This window comes from Temnothorax nylanderi, unplaced genomic scaffold (assembly GCF_030848795.1).
Source record: "Temnothorax nylanderi isolate EJ_2023f unplaced genomic scaffold, tnyl_v1.0 TNYL_tig0066_pilon, whole genome shotgun sequence".
Taxonomy (NCBI): domain Eukaryota; kingdom Metazoa; phylum Arthropoda; class Insecta; order Hymenoptera; family Formicidae; genus Temnothorax; species Temnothorax nylanderi.
In genome coordinates this window covers 546389-561455 of record NW_027249128.1, presented here as the reverse complement: position 1 = coordinate 561455, position 15067 = coordinate 546389, and the positions used below count along the sequence as shown (strand labels likewise).

At 41.3% G+C, this 15067-nt stretch overlaps 1 protein-coding gene and 1 long non-coding RNA gene across 2 annotated transcripts in view; one reads left to right on the top strand and one right to left on the bottom strand.

Annotated features, from left to right (window-relative positions):
- Mp (collagen XV/XVIII-type protein multiplexin) overlaps positions 1 to 15067 on the bottom strand; it is a 480457-nt gene that overhangs the window by 440984 nt on the left and 24406 nt on the right. The window lies entirely within an intron of this gene.
- Positions 978 to 1995, top strand: LOC139773687 (uncharacterized). The gene is made up of 2 exons (XR_011718404.1): positions 978 to 1274; positions 1756 to 1995. It is a non-coding gene; the product is annotated as an uncharacterized lncRNA (long non-coding RNA).

Genomic DNA, 15067 nt, shown 5'->3' with positions numbered 1-15067 from the left:
AGAAAATTTTAATAATTAATTATTAGAGAGAGAAAAGAGAGAGAAAGAAATAATGATACATTCTCTCTACAGATATTTAATGAGAACTCTTATTATACAGATATTTAGCAATAAAATTGACAAAGAAAGATTAAATAATATATTTCTATTAAAATACTAATTAATTTTGAAAAGTTTTATGTGAGAGAAATAAATTATTAAGTTTCTTTTAAGTTATTAAGGTATTTTTGGTCAATTTGATGATAATTACATTGCAGAATTGTATTTTAATTAATTAAATCTTTATCTCGAGCAACACTAAAACTATTTATAGTCCTGTAACATAAATAACATTAACGTTGTCACATTAATTGCCAGATATTGATTATATTATAAAATTAATTACTATATTGCCTAATTAGAATTCCCTGATGCAAGCAATACATGAAAGACACAATAATCTTTTCAAATTCTAACGTGTATGTTTGAGATAATAAAATATATTCATTTAACAAGTGAAGAAAACTCGGTCTAACAATTTCTCAATTTTCATAATTTTAATTAGCAGGTAAATTAATTAATTAATTAGTCTAATTATCAAGATTAATTGCTTCAAGTACCGAGCCATACTTTTCGAATAGCGCATAGGTATGGCCAGGACTGTGTATCCTGCCATCCCTCTGGCAGGATACAGGAAGAGATACAGGGAACTCCAGATGTATGTATCGCACGCGTACAGCTACATTCACGTGTATCCGCCACACACATGCATCGCCGTGTATAATCCTCCCACCCGTTCTCTCATTCCCCTCATTCGCTCCCACTTTCGTCCTTCGTGGGTGCGGCTTCGGCCATTTTGGTACCACCTACCCCTCACGCGCAGGTCCTCCACCCTTCTGGTGGGGTTCTACACGTACACATATGCGCGTGTGCACACACAAGCATACACGCGCCGTCGCGCGGAAAGGTGCTCGAAGTCACAGCAGGGGAAGGTAAAGGCGAGGGGGCCGGGGAGCTGCGGAGGAGGGTTGGCACGACGAAGGGGTGGCCGAGCTTATTCCGGAATCTAACGTGCAGCGAGAGGAAGACGGTGAAAGAAGAGGTGTCGTTTCGAGGAACGTCGGGACTGGGGAAGCGACTTAATTTCTACCAACCCCCTTTCCGACATGTTTCGCCTCCTCGTGCGCTCCCTCACCCCGCCGTGCAACGGAGAGTTCACTCGTTACACGCCTTGAACCACGGTGTAACTTTTCTCGTTGGAACGTCGGTGCCGATTTTTCGAAGACTCCTCGAAGGCAAGTTTTTGCTCGATATAATCCTTATCGCGAGAGTCTCCGGCAGGAGACCTTCAAACTTTTTCGCCGCGACACGATCCGGAGGGAAGATAACGCACAGCCCGCTTTAATGGAACCTTTTATAAACATTCGGCCGTATTCTCGCCGTGCTGATGACGTCAAATAACTATATTTTCTATTAAGTTTCTGCAATATCTTAATTTAGATTAGTTCATATTTAAGTATGACAGCTATTTTCTGCGTTAAACGGAATAAATGTAATAAAAATAGTACTCTGTGGTGCTCAAGTTGATATAGAAAGAAAAACAGATTCAGAATGCTTTTAATACTTCAGTTATTCTGGATTACAAGATTTTCATTAACAACAATCTTTTTTCGTTATTGTATTTATTTTTAGATTTAATATTCACTAAAATATGATAATTATATGTGTGTGTGCGTAACAAAATAATAATTATATTATTATTGGATATATTCATAGATTTCAATTTGGCGGTCAAATAAATGAATGCAAGTACGGTATCCAGTCAGAGGAATGGTTATATAGAACGAGGACTAAACATACGCAACGTTCTTGATCACAGATGGCGGCACTCGTATACTATTCGCTTTATGCAGTTCGTAATTCATTGTAAAATGTTGTACTCACATTATACAAATTAATAAATTTTCGTCAATTTATATTTTCCTGAATGATTTAAATATATGTATCAAAAGACAATATCTTTGCAATTTATTTTGCTTGGTTCTCGTTATCTTATTCACATTATTGTTATTAACAGTTTTATTTAAATCCTATCAGCCGAAATTAAATTTTTCTCTAATTAGTCATCGTTCGTTAATTCTCAACCACTACAAATTTAATTCTGATTCCGAATACTTTATACAGGAACATTTTATATACATATCAATATAGAAAATACGCAACTCTTTTACAATTTATACTTTTTTGCATTATTCTATATATAATCCTTTCTTTCTTATTGCTTGAAAGATATTTTATCAGTATAATTATATATATTAATTAATCAAAAACCGATCAAATGTATAACTAAGACTCAATTACGTAAGTTTGATTATATTTAATAATTAAAAAAGAATACTACTACGCGACAAACCGATTAAAACATGAAATATATGTTAATTATTATGTTGATTAATTCGTACGCAACTTGATTAACCGTAGATTTTATTTTATTTCTGTCGTACGAAAATCAAATAAATTCCTCGTGTGAAACTTAAGAAATTTCCTACGTAATTTGATATAAATCCACTTCCATGCCCTCCGCTCGGCGCAAAACATGTTTCCGTGTGAGAGGGTAGATGGGCTATAGCAGGGGACGAGGGGGCGTAAGTGCTTCTTGTCGGAAAAATTATATGATAGCCAGGAACGCGCGAGCTTTCTCCCCCTCCTCCCCTCTGACTCTGTTCTGCTTTTTTCCCTCCAGCTTCGGATTAGAAAATATGATTAGCTTCGTGCCAGGAGTTTATTCGGGGTTAACGACAGAGCTGGGAAACGGGAAAAGAGATGGTAGTCGTTCGTACCCTTCGGATTTTATGGATGACCATGGTTCCCTTACGTGTCTCAACGACGACACTTTCCGTGAAACGGTCTTTATGTTGCTGCGTCTAATTCACGCAACGTATCCAACAATTGCACACTTCAGCTACATGCTTTTATCGTTATTGCACGCGTTTTGTTAATGTCTTACATTTATTTCTTTTTTTAGATTTGATTAAAGTTAATCTGCGTTGATAGAGATGGATATTAGTTGGCGAAATAACTTTAATGAAGTAATAATAAGTCACGGATACTATAGAGATAAAAAGGTGTTAAAAAACGAAACTACATATTTATATATTATCTCTGCAGGAAGAGGTTGTATAAGATGGAACGTCACAATCGAGTATAAGAGGCTAACAGAATTATGCTGAGAAATAACGTAAGCGACGCACGTCTCGCCTACGTTTTGCTGCTTCTCCCGTCTTCTTCATTCCTCCCACAAAATCTCCCTCCTTTTTTTCCCACCAGTCCTTATAAAAGATAATCTTCTACCTGTCTCGCAATGATTAACTATACAGAATTGCACTTGCAGAAGTATACAATTCGAGTAGATATTAATATCAAATGTAATTTCGCACGTAGACAGAATGCCTAACTTTTCAAGCTACATAAATCCTGCTCTATTATTAATTGCCCGCTCTTGTAATTTGTTACAGCTACTATTGTAATCAAATAAGTTTCAACGTATATCATGTATGGTTGATGTTATGGTTATGACAATCGATATAGAGCTCATGAATATTTGATTTATGTTAAACATCGTTTTTGAATGTATGGACACAAATTTAAAATCCGCATCGATTACTTCCCTAGTCGTGTATTCGCGGAATAGTAAGCACATTCAATACTCGATCGAGGGAGGAGACAAGTAAGCGCAAGGAAAAACGGCAAGCTATTTCGTGCGAAAGATGCCCGCCACGAGAGCACGGGGTTACGCGACGGGGTTGGCGGCGATGAGTATTTCCCAGAGGAGGAACTCGACTCGACTCATCAGACGACCCTAGCTTTAACACCCGGGCTGCATAATAAAGCTGTGCCAATTTTTATCGAGCTGCCATTGTGCCGCACGGGAATCGGCGGATCCTCGTCGTTTCCACCCCCGATTTTCCCAGTATTCCCGTCGCGACATCGCGCGACAGCTCGATGAAAACTTTCGAAACGCCACGAACCGTGGACGTGCGTGGAAAAAAGTATCGGTTTTACTGCCAAACTGCAACCAGTTTGTCGGAATCGCTGAATCAACGGGATCCTGCGCGTAATCGGCACGAGAAATAGTATTGAAGTGGCGAGGTCGAGTACCGTACGCGATACCTCATATAAGTTTCAAGTTTTAATTTAAATAACCCTACAAATATCGTGTTTGTCTTGTTCCCGTTCTACCTCTCAATATTTTCTGTTTGAATAAAATTTGTTATTAAGAACAAATGTAATTTGTCAACTTTCTTAAGAACCGTCTAAAAATCGCGCAAGCTGTCGAGTTTCCCTAGAAACGAGAAACGGCTAAACGCGAAATATCGACGTTACGTCACATTTTCTCGGTATAATACTTTCAACGTGCCGGCGTACCGATGAAATTAGATTCCGGAGACGCGAGTAGCAAGCGATGCATCGGGGCGGGGAGGCGGAGTGATCGATGAAAAAAAAGGGCGATCGGTTTCAACCCCATCCACGAGGTATGTTTGCGACCCCAGCGGATGAGAAACGATCCCCCTGTCCCCACCGAATTTATATCGAGATCGAATTATTGATCCTTGCCGGCGCGACCGATTGCTTCGACCCCACGTGTCAATTTTACGGTTTTAACGAACTGCAAACTCCAAAATGTATCGCCTCTATTTCCTTCGAGCTGGAGCGGAGTCGGCGTTGCTGGCATGCTGCCAGAACTATTTCAAAAGCGGCACATCAAAGATATATTTATAAATACGACGTTAAAAATATACGAACTAATGTAAGTATTTTATTCTGCGACATATATCTTATTCCGTGATGGAAAGTCTTATTTTCGTAAAACTGATTCTCATTATGCTGTACGTCTATAACTATAATATCTATATATAGCGATATATTAGTAATAAGTATTTTATATAATTTATGGAAATATCTTAAATAAACGAATCAACTCTATCGAAAAATTTGTTAAATCTCTAACAAATTTTGCATCGATTTTTTTTCGTCATTCTTCTTTATCCCGATAAATAAATATAAAGTATTTATATAAAAATAAAACCCAAAGATTCTACCGCTAAGATATTTTTCCATATGTTTCAAATCGATATGTATATAGAAAAATACAAATCTTAAATTGCTGGATACATATTGTTCATATAGTTTCTACAGTTTGCTTCGTCAGCGAGTCGGGAAAGGCTTAGTTCGCGATTTATCGCAAGTGGTCAAGAGACACGGCAACCAAATAATTAATCTAGCTCCGAGCGAATCGTGAAATCCGGCTAACCAGATGTCCGACCTGTCCGACAACGATCGGTCAATGTCCAGTTCTGTTTTAACTGCGGATTAAAGCGAACTAACTGTCGGCAGAGCTATAATAGGTGTGTTGGTGTAAAGGATTAAAAGGATTAAGAAACGATGTCATCTCGCTAGTATCGTTGACTTTAAAAAAAAAAAGATTTTTATTGCTGATGTTAATCATACGTAATTTATACCATTCTTCTATGTCAGAATTTTTGTGGTTAAAAGATGGGATATTTATTCATATATTCTCATATTATCAATTTGCCGATTAAAATTCATGACCAACTAGTTATGCAAACATATTAATTATTAATTTATTGTGGTTTAAAACGACTTCTCAATTGGTGAACAATCGCAAGCATAATAGTAATAAAATAAAATAATAAAATAAAGTGATACATAATCTAAATGCATATTTTACACTATTGTATATTATAGAATGTATGAACGTATGTCGCGCTGTTTGTTTCTAAAACACCCCATTGCCAATTATTCGCAGACCTTGGCGCGCGATGCTGTCGACAGTTCTCAGGCCGCGTTTACAAAATTTCCAGGATATATAAATCCTCATATATGAAATTCCATAAATTACGCGTCCCCTCGCTCACCGTCACGTGTAGCGCCCATTATTATTGGCCCGCGAGAGAGAAGAAGAGAAGCTATTCGGTGACGAGTGTCCGTCCAGACGAAGAAACCCCCTTCGCGCTGTCGGATTCATCCCTCGCCGGCCGATGCGTGATCTTTAAGGGGATGTATGTAAGCTGTGGACGGCGGAGGCGTCGCGAAGGGACGAGGCAGGAGCGAAGAGCGGCGAAACAAGCGAAGGCGTCTAACGGTGTCTCTACTGGTGGTGGTGATGGTGATGGTGGGGTCGAGATGAGAACGACGGCGATGGTAGTGGCGGCGGCGGCGGTGGTGGTGGTGTAAAATATGGATTTACTTCTCCTCCAGGGCCGCGGCTTTTCCTTCGGGCTCTATCTTCATGTACGTGTATCTCTGGGCGCGTGTGACGTCATATGCGGCCCTACCAACACCATTATGGGATGGTGGGTGAAGAGAGGCGGCGCGGAGGGAGAGGGTGTCATGGCTCGTTTGTTAGACGGGGCTCGGAGAACCAGGGGGTGTTTTGTTAGTGTTTTCTTTGCACCGTCACACGAGACGACAGTGTTTTGTCTCCTTGCGAGGAAAGAAGCGGCGAAGATTGGGGGGCAGGGAGCGCGAGAGGAATAAGGCGAAGATAGAAAACGGGAAATGCTTCGGTTAAGCGCGAAGCCGGAATGGTGGGCTTTCTTGCGCCTTTAAACGATTCCGTCAATTTGGTTCTTGCGACACTTCGCTGAGAATAAATCGTTGCTGCAAGGTGGATCGTTGGTGGATATTTTTTTTCCTTTTTACATGCATCCATTTTCGCACACCATTCGGGATGTTCTCGAATTTTTGGAAGATGATGAGCAGAAATACAATGTTACAGCTATTCAAAATGTTTTAAATACTAAAAATATGTTTTCTTTTAATATTCAATAATAAATATTTTTATGCGGCTGACCCGTTTGAATTTATTATAATTCAGTTGTCCTAATAATCAGTCCTTTTAATATATCATTGCTATTAAATAAATAATGTGAGTTTATTATTTAAAAATAACTTTGTTGAATTATTAATTTGTTTGCTTGGCGTTCAAAATGCGTTTATCAATTATAATATGGAAAGTGGTGATTGAAAATCTCGCATTGTTTCTTCAATTTTAAAAATTAATGTTCTTTGTCAGCGAGACATAAATCTTGGACTTACGAAAAATACAGGAAAATAAATACATAAAGTCTTATCGCAAGGATACAAGGAGACGACGAAGGTGCAGCCGCGCGTTTCGTTTATTTCAACCTCTCATTTTCATTTCCACACGAAGGATCATCATTCTCCCAACACCGCCCTTTCCTATCTATCGATCCGCGCGAGCACTGACATTCGATCTTCCGACCGTTTCCATCCTATCCGACTACATCCATATACCTGTGTATGTACATCCATGTACCTACATGAGTAATTTAAAATGCGATTACTAGGGGGATGTCCTATGTGGGAGCGGTGCCTGTGTGTCGATGGACATAAGAATAGCTAATACGTGGATGGCGAAGGAAGGTCGCACGGCGAAGGAGGCAGGAGAGACGACGGTTGGATGGCTGCCATTAAAAGATTTCATCCACCCTCTCCGCCCCTGCCCCCGTTTCACCCTGCCCCATCCGGCTCGCCCGCGGCACCCATATATAAGGGTGAGTAATCTGAGAGCCAGCCCTCCTTTCTTATTTTACGTCCTCCCTTTTCTCGCTTTCCACGCGTTTGCATTCGTTCTCGCGTGAAAGAGAAGTAGCGGCCGTGAAAAAAAATGGGACGTGAGAATGAGTATGTGCGCGCGATTTGTATTAGCTCCTTAGCATATATATTTCGATGTCTTTATAAAGAATAGTTAGATAGATACGGCTGAGTTTAGATTAGAAATAACATACCGTGCGTACACAGTTTTGTAATAATTTACACAGTGCTCATGATCGTAATTATAAATTGATGACAAATATTTTCTATAAATTTCAGATTCGCATATTCACTGCGTTCTAATTACCGTTAATTATCGCTATAATTGTGTCTCGAAAATATCCGAGTCATTAATTCTTCCTGGCATCTCATTGAACGCGCAGCGGGTCTTCCTCGCGTTCCTATGCGCATAAGTGCATAGGAACGACAGAGACGTACGAGCCGAAGGCTCGAGGACGAGCGGACGCAGACACTGCACCTAAGGGATACGTAAGAGCCAACCAGCGCACACGTACGGATTACAGAGGGTAGGATTGGCAGCTCTGATCAATATTCGATTTTTGAAATATCTCCCTCATCCCCTGTGCCGGCGCTATCCTCCCCCCCGTCCGCCGCCTACCGTCATCCTCCCTCCTCCTGGATCCTAGAGGCCACCTCCCCCGGACCCATCGCGGAACCTCGCGTTCCACGAAAGCTCGATACTCCATTTGTATTTTTAAACTGGAATCCCTATACTCGCGCGCGCGTATGCGTGCCCGTGCATATACACGCACGTAGACGACGGCACGCCAAAGCGTCCTGCCACCACCATCGCCATTCGCCATCACCATTACCACCGCCGGCGGCGGCGGCAGCGGCGGCAGCGGCGGCAGCGGCAGTGGCGTCACCCTCCGCTACCCCCGGTCTTCTCGCAACCCTCTACTACTTCTTCGTCTTCTTCTCCACCTCCGTCGACTCTCCTGCTCTACTGCCGCCCTCCCCGCGCCTTCTTCCGTCTTCGCTCCACCGCCGTCTTCCAGGCCGTTCTTCTCGGCTTCCACCTCCTTCTCCTCTACCTCCTCTCGCGCGAGCCTTCTCTTCTTCTCGGTGTTATGTGTGCTACGAGCACGCTTTCGACGGCGTGTGCATACGCGCGCGACGTCGGTGTGCGTGTGTGTACGTAGGACGCTTGGGGGCAGGGGCATACGATCCATCGGAATTTTAAGGAAATAGAAGGACACTCGATGCATACCGTCGCTGTGTAGTAATGTATCGGTGTTGGTGGTCGCGTATGTGGGCGTTACAGGGCCGGCGACAGCGACCGAAAGCGAAATATCTCGAGGCGACGAGATTCAATGCGGATAACAACCCCGAAAGTGCATTGACTCCACGTGCAGACTCCCGACCAAATTACATCACGGAGTTACACATATCACACGCGCAGCTTAATCACAACGAGACCTTCGTGATAATCATTAATCATAGATATTTCGGTCGCCTGAATCAATTGGAAACTATATACATATAAGTAATTTTATCTGATTTATATAATACTGTTTTTAATATTGTCATATCAGTCGAGCTTGGAATCTTTCTTAGAATGTTTCTCAAAATTTTTTTAATAATTGCATGCAAAATGTTGTATTTCTGTCATCCGTCTTTATTCAAGTTTCATTAAGCTCTCATATTTGCTTTAGCGAAATAATCTAAAACTAAGTGATTAAAAAGAAAAGTTTTTGTATTAGTTTGATTCATATAATATAACACATATAATAAATCAAACGCTTATCACGCAATTGTTTCCGGCGCTCAAATTTTATTTGTTGAGTACCATTCACGTTGTTACGAATTCTATCAAGCTCGTTATAATTATAAATATACATGCTCTCAAGTTCACTGACCAGATGTGATATTGGAAACATAGCATGTCGTCGTAAATGATAACGCAGTACGTTATCTTTACCGCCATCAACGGTCCCAGACGTGCGGTGGATCAATTTTCAGTCGGCCCAGTGCGAGAAAGTAGCTCTTACCGGTCCTGTGCGTCTTTATACACGTCGACCCGAAACGCACACCCGCGCACTTAGAAATACGTCTGACGGAATACACGCGCGGGCGCGCACGTTTGTTCGTTTGCTCGCATTTCAACGGAGGGATGGAGGGATGTAGATACGTGTACTCGTAGAAGAGACGCAAGGTACCCTACAGCCGTTCCTCTTTACCCGGCAAATTGGAATTTCTCGCCGCGGATAGAATTCTTTCGCGAGAATCACGAGACGCCCGCTCGCGCGATATACGCGACGTCCTGGGCGTCACGTTGCGCGGGCGCATTATACATACACAATGTGATTCATCAAAACGTGGTTATGCGGCCGATCGTATATCGGCGCTCGTCTGAATCTCCCAGGACGTATTTCCCGAAACGAAATGGGAACGCGAACGATTTATCCGCGACGCGCCGCGCCGCACTGCACCGCGATACATTGTAATCGATGCCGGTCATCATCGCATCGATGTCACCAACGTGGGTGGATGTTCCGATCATTGACAAGCTAAGACAGGATCGCACTAGGATTGCACGAGAGCGCGGTTATATTCGATAAGATGTCGATCATGTTTCTCGAAGTGATGTTTATATATTGCCCTTTGAGAGAATGAGAAGAGAAACATCTCCTCTTATTTAAAAGCTCATTTATTGACACTTTTGATTATTCATCTTGTTAACGCACAACACACATGAATGTATTTTTATTAATTAAACAAAACATTAAAAAGTATTAATTGTAAATTATCCGCTGCAATTATATCATCATTAGTATAATTTCAAATAATTATAATTTCAAATAAATACTAGTTGAGATTTAGGATGTGAAAAATGCAAGCTAAATTAATGCAAGCTAAGATCAAATAAGTGATTCATTTTTCCATTCCTACTATAACCAGATTTACAATTTTAAAAAAAGGAAAGACAGAACTCTCTCTTATAGTTGTTTGAATAGAGTTAATCAAATCGAGTAGTCTTGGGGAACAATAGATATAATTACAAACATTGAAAATGATCTCGAACTGACTTCGATGGCCGGAGAAATGCACCATTACTGCGAGCCTGCCGTCTGTCCCGGATGCGGTCCGCGCAGCTGCACCGGCCGCTGTCGATGCAGCTCCAGGCGATTAATTAAACGTCGGCACAGCGCACGGCCGCTCATTAGTGGGCGTCGATTGGCTGCTGGCCGGTCACGTGACATCCACGACGGCGGTACGTTCTCTCGAGTGGACGACTGGGGGTCGAGTCGGAGAAGGGGGTTGCCGGTCGGTCGGTCGGGGGCGAAGAGGGACAAGCAGGCAGCGGCGGCGGCGGTGGCGGCGGCGGCGGCGGATCGGGCTTTGGCTCGGGCTGGGGTTTGGGCTCGGGATCAGTGGGGTAAAGGGAGCAACACTGCACATTCGCTCAGTTGTTTCTGCTGGCGAGCAGCCACGCCCTGCCCCTTTCGCGCCACTAAAGGCGGATACCACGGGATTAATTAAGACGCCCACCAACAAATGATATCACGCCGCTTTCGGGGAGTCGCGGTCTCTTTCTCTCCGCGAACGGGGAGGAATGTTAATTAGAAGAGCGGAGAACGCGGAGAACAGCCCGATTGGAGGTATCGCGCGACGGGGGTTGGCTCCGTTCGCTCGGCGTCTCCGTGAAAAGCATGAGTGGACGGTGGAGACGTTCCGTGTAGTTTCATGGGCGGGACGCGCAGAACAATTATAAACCCAATTAAGGGAAGCGCTCACGAGGGAAGTTTTTACTCGGGAATTCAGCGAAATCAACGAATGGCCGCGTCTCATTACGCGCCGCGAATTGCCCTTGTCATTCCCTGATAGCGCGCTTGTTATCTAGAAATTCTGCTCCGTCTGCTGCAGACCAATTACGATGTAATTGCGTCCGTATAACAAAAGACATTACTTTCCCGTTATTTTGTAAATTGAATTTGATAAATCGAATTTGGACTAAAAAGTATCCCAAGGGAAACAATTAAAAATACTGATTATATGATGATAAAAACAAAGTCGACAATATCGATCTGTAGGTACTCAATCGTTTTGCAATAATTCTGCCAATTCGATTATTGCTCTAATTACTCTAGTTACTATTCACGCGTTGCAATTTACGGACACCAAAATTGCGCGAAAAATAGTCCGGCGTTGAAAATTTGTCGTTCCTGTCGATGTCTCGGTTCTGCCGTCTCCTTTGTCACGGACAAATCGGGATGTAGATTCGATGCAAATTGCTCGAATGCGCCTTCGAGAGGGCTCGATTGGCCACTCGGCAAGTCCGTAGATTGGATTGCCGAGCGTAACGGCTAATCACGCAATTACTTTGCCCGGCTTTAATTTTATCCTTAATTAAATCCAATTCCGAGAGATGAATGTGTATTGGCAAGACACTTTTGCGACGCGAGTCCCCGCGGCGCTGGCAATTTCGAAAAAGTCAAGCGTGGACTGACTGTAATAAGTTAGATGAATTTCATTATGTACGATGATTGACTAGTAATGCGATCATCGCGTCTTCATCCGGTGCTTTTGCTCGCGATCTTATTAGCAGAGATAATAGTATATATCGGTCAATTTTTGCAAATTGCTGCATTAATCACAATTATATTTAATTTTTGGCAAAATGAAAAATAGTCAGAAGATTGTTATTTAGAGATTCTGAATACGCCGAAAAATTATTAACAAAAATTACCGAAACATATAAGTGACTTTATGAAATAAAACATTGCTGTTTTTACCAAAAATGATTAAATAATAAAAAAAATGAAAAAAGAAATAAGAATTACATCTGCAAAATAAAGGATCTTTGAAAAGGTAGTATACAAAAATTAAGACTAAATATAACAATAAAGGTAATATTTTTTCTTTTCTATAAGCGACACAAACTCATTTGATAATGTGTCACATCTTATCCGCAGTCGTCTTGTTTTTTTTTCTAATAACCGGCATAATCCGTTTCTCCCTTGTCAAGCAGCCAGGGTTCTACAGGACAGTTGACGAACGACCCTGTTGACGTTTCGCCCTTTCCATCGCCCGCTACAAAACGAAAGGAACCGAACAAACTTGCCCCGGCCGTCGTCGCGGCCTTCATATTTCATATTTCGAACACCCTCGATCTCTATCCTTCCCTTGAACCCCCTCGTTCGCTTGTCTCCATTCCTGTAAATATACGTGTTTCTCGAAACTCCGGTCGAGATTAATTTCTGATCTAAGCCCGGAGCTAGGCAACTCCTCAGGGACGCTCAGTGAAAACGGATTTTCGCGAACAAGAAGTTTACAGAGTGGATCGTCCCAACAACGACGCGTCGTACTTTTATTTTCATAGAACCGCCCTGTCAATTTCACAGCTTCGTTTGTCGTTGATTTATAGCCCCGGATTTGAAAATTTATATTTCAATCTGCTGCAAGGTGAATGGAAGAATGCCAAAAAGGCGTTTCAGCTTATCTATACCTACATCCCATGTCATATTTATTAAGGTACATATGCATATCAGATTTTGCTTTATGTACAATTAAAGCTAAATTTGTTAAACAATGCTCTAGCTTTTATAAACTAATTAATCCCTGATTGTAAGTTAAAAGAAACGTGTATAAAAATGCATCATCTTTGAAACTCAAAACTCTTCAAAACTCGATTACAGATTTCGAATCTTAATTTATACGAGCTATTATGACAGGATCACAATAATAAAATTGTCGTTGATTTCAGCGTGAAACGGAGATTTCCGCGAGCTTAGCGAACAAGCTTACCGGAAAAGCGGACGAGTCCGCGCTTGTTTCTCCGCAGTTTAATTTAACCGAGCGCCGGAACGGAAAGGTAATTTTGTTTAATTTATTAAAACCCTGGAGGTCTCCTCCCCTATCCGCCGCCCGGCTAATGATGTAATCCTCTAAAAAGTTATAAAGTTACCGAGTTCATTTTTAAAAGTAAGCGTACCCTCGCGTCACCCGACTACCTCCATCCCCGAACCGCCCCCCCCCCCTCCGGATCCGTCCACCCCACAACGGGATGCCTCTTGCCGGAGATACTTACGGCACTTTTTATTACGCAGTATTTCACGTCCGCGACGCAAGTTACTTCTGCATATTTATATAGGTGAATAACTAGGCTCTGTCTCCGCGCTAAGGCCGTTTCAGCGGCATGGAGAAACGACGACGTTGAAAAGTGGCGAAACTTAATAGAAACGGAAGGGAAGCATGACCGACACGAGAGGCTTTACGAAATTTCTTTTTTCTCATCTTTTTTGCTTAGCTTATAAAGCAAGTACCAAGAAAATTGATTTTTATACATTTACTATTTTTATTATGACGATACTGTCTCTTATTTTGATTTTATTTTCTAATTTGTTTGACATTTTTCTTTTGATAAGGTTGTTATAATTTTACATAATTTAAAAGTAATAATATCGTTTGCAACACTGGTAATGGCCGTAGAAATTTCAAGGTTTCCAATTTCAGTCGCTTTTTAAAACTGGGCTAAACTGATAACTATCATTTGATTCTCCAATTTACGTTATGTAATGCCATTGCACGGTCCAAAAGACGTTTTTATTTTAAATTGACGAAACGAGATAATATTTTCCGCGCGAATTTTACTACCAAATTCGCGCATTTCGAAAATACCAGTTGGACGATTGATCCGCCGAAAAATTGTTCTGTCCAATCGGCATCGTGAGTGCTCGCCGGATTTCAAATTCAAATTTCGTTGCAATCGAATTAGCCGACAAAAGAACCGTTTGATCCATCTCGTCAGCCCGCACCCGCGAAACCCGCACAAAGTGACGGTCCCAATTATGAATAATTCGGAATATAAATTCGCTTAATTTCGTACGCTTGCCCGAGAGCGAGAGAGGCGGAGGGTGAAGTGAAAATTAGGACTAACGATACCGATCCTTAAAATTGCCTTTTCCCAGTGCAAATAGTATAACAAAAATTCTACATTACGATAATATCTTCGCATAATTAATAACGTAATTCACATGGAATTCTTGCCGATCTATATGTATTAATTTAATTCAAATAAAAATTAATATTTTTTTACAAAAATAATTAATTTCTCCATAGATAATTATTAAAGTAGTAGCGATCAAGGTATTTTGATAAGTTCCAAGTTAAACAAAAATAGATTTTAAAATCTTATTGTATAGTTAAGACTGTTTCAATTAGGAAACATACAAATGCATAAATAAAGAAAGTGACTGCCTCAATTATTAATTTCTATTATTTTTATATTAATCAGTCCTCTGAAATAAGTACGCTAACGATAGTACTCACGACATCAGTCGATCCTATTCACTTGATCCTAATTAATCCGCTCATGCACAGAAGGAACAGCTGCGCGAACTTCGATTTTAATTTATTCAGCATGAAAGAAAAGGGGATTTGAGTCACCTGCTATTCGGGCTACCAGCATTCAACCAATCACTCTCCC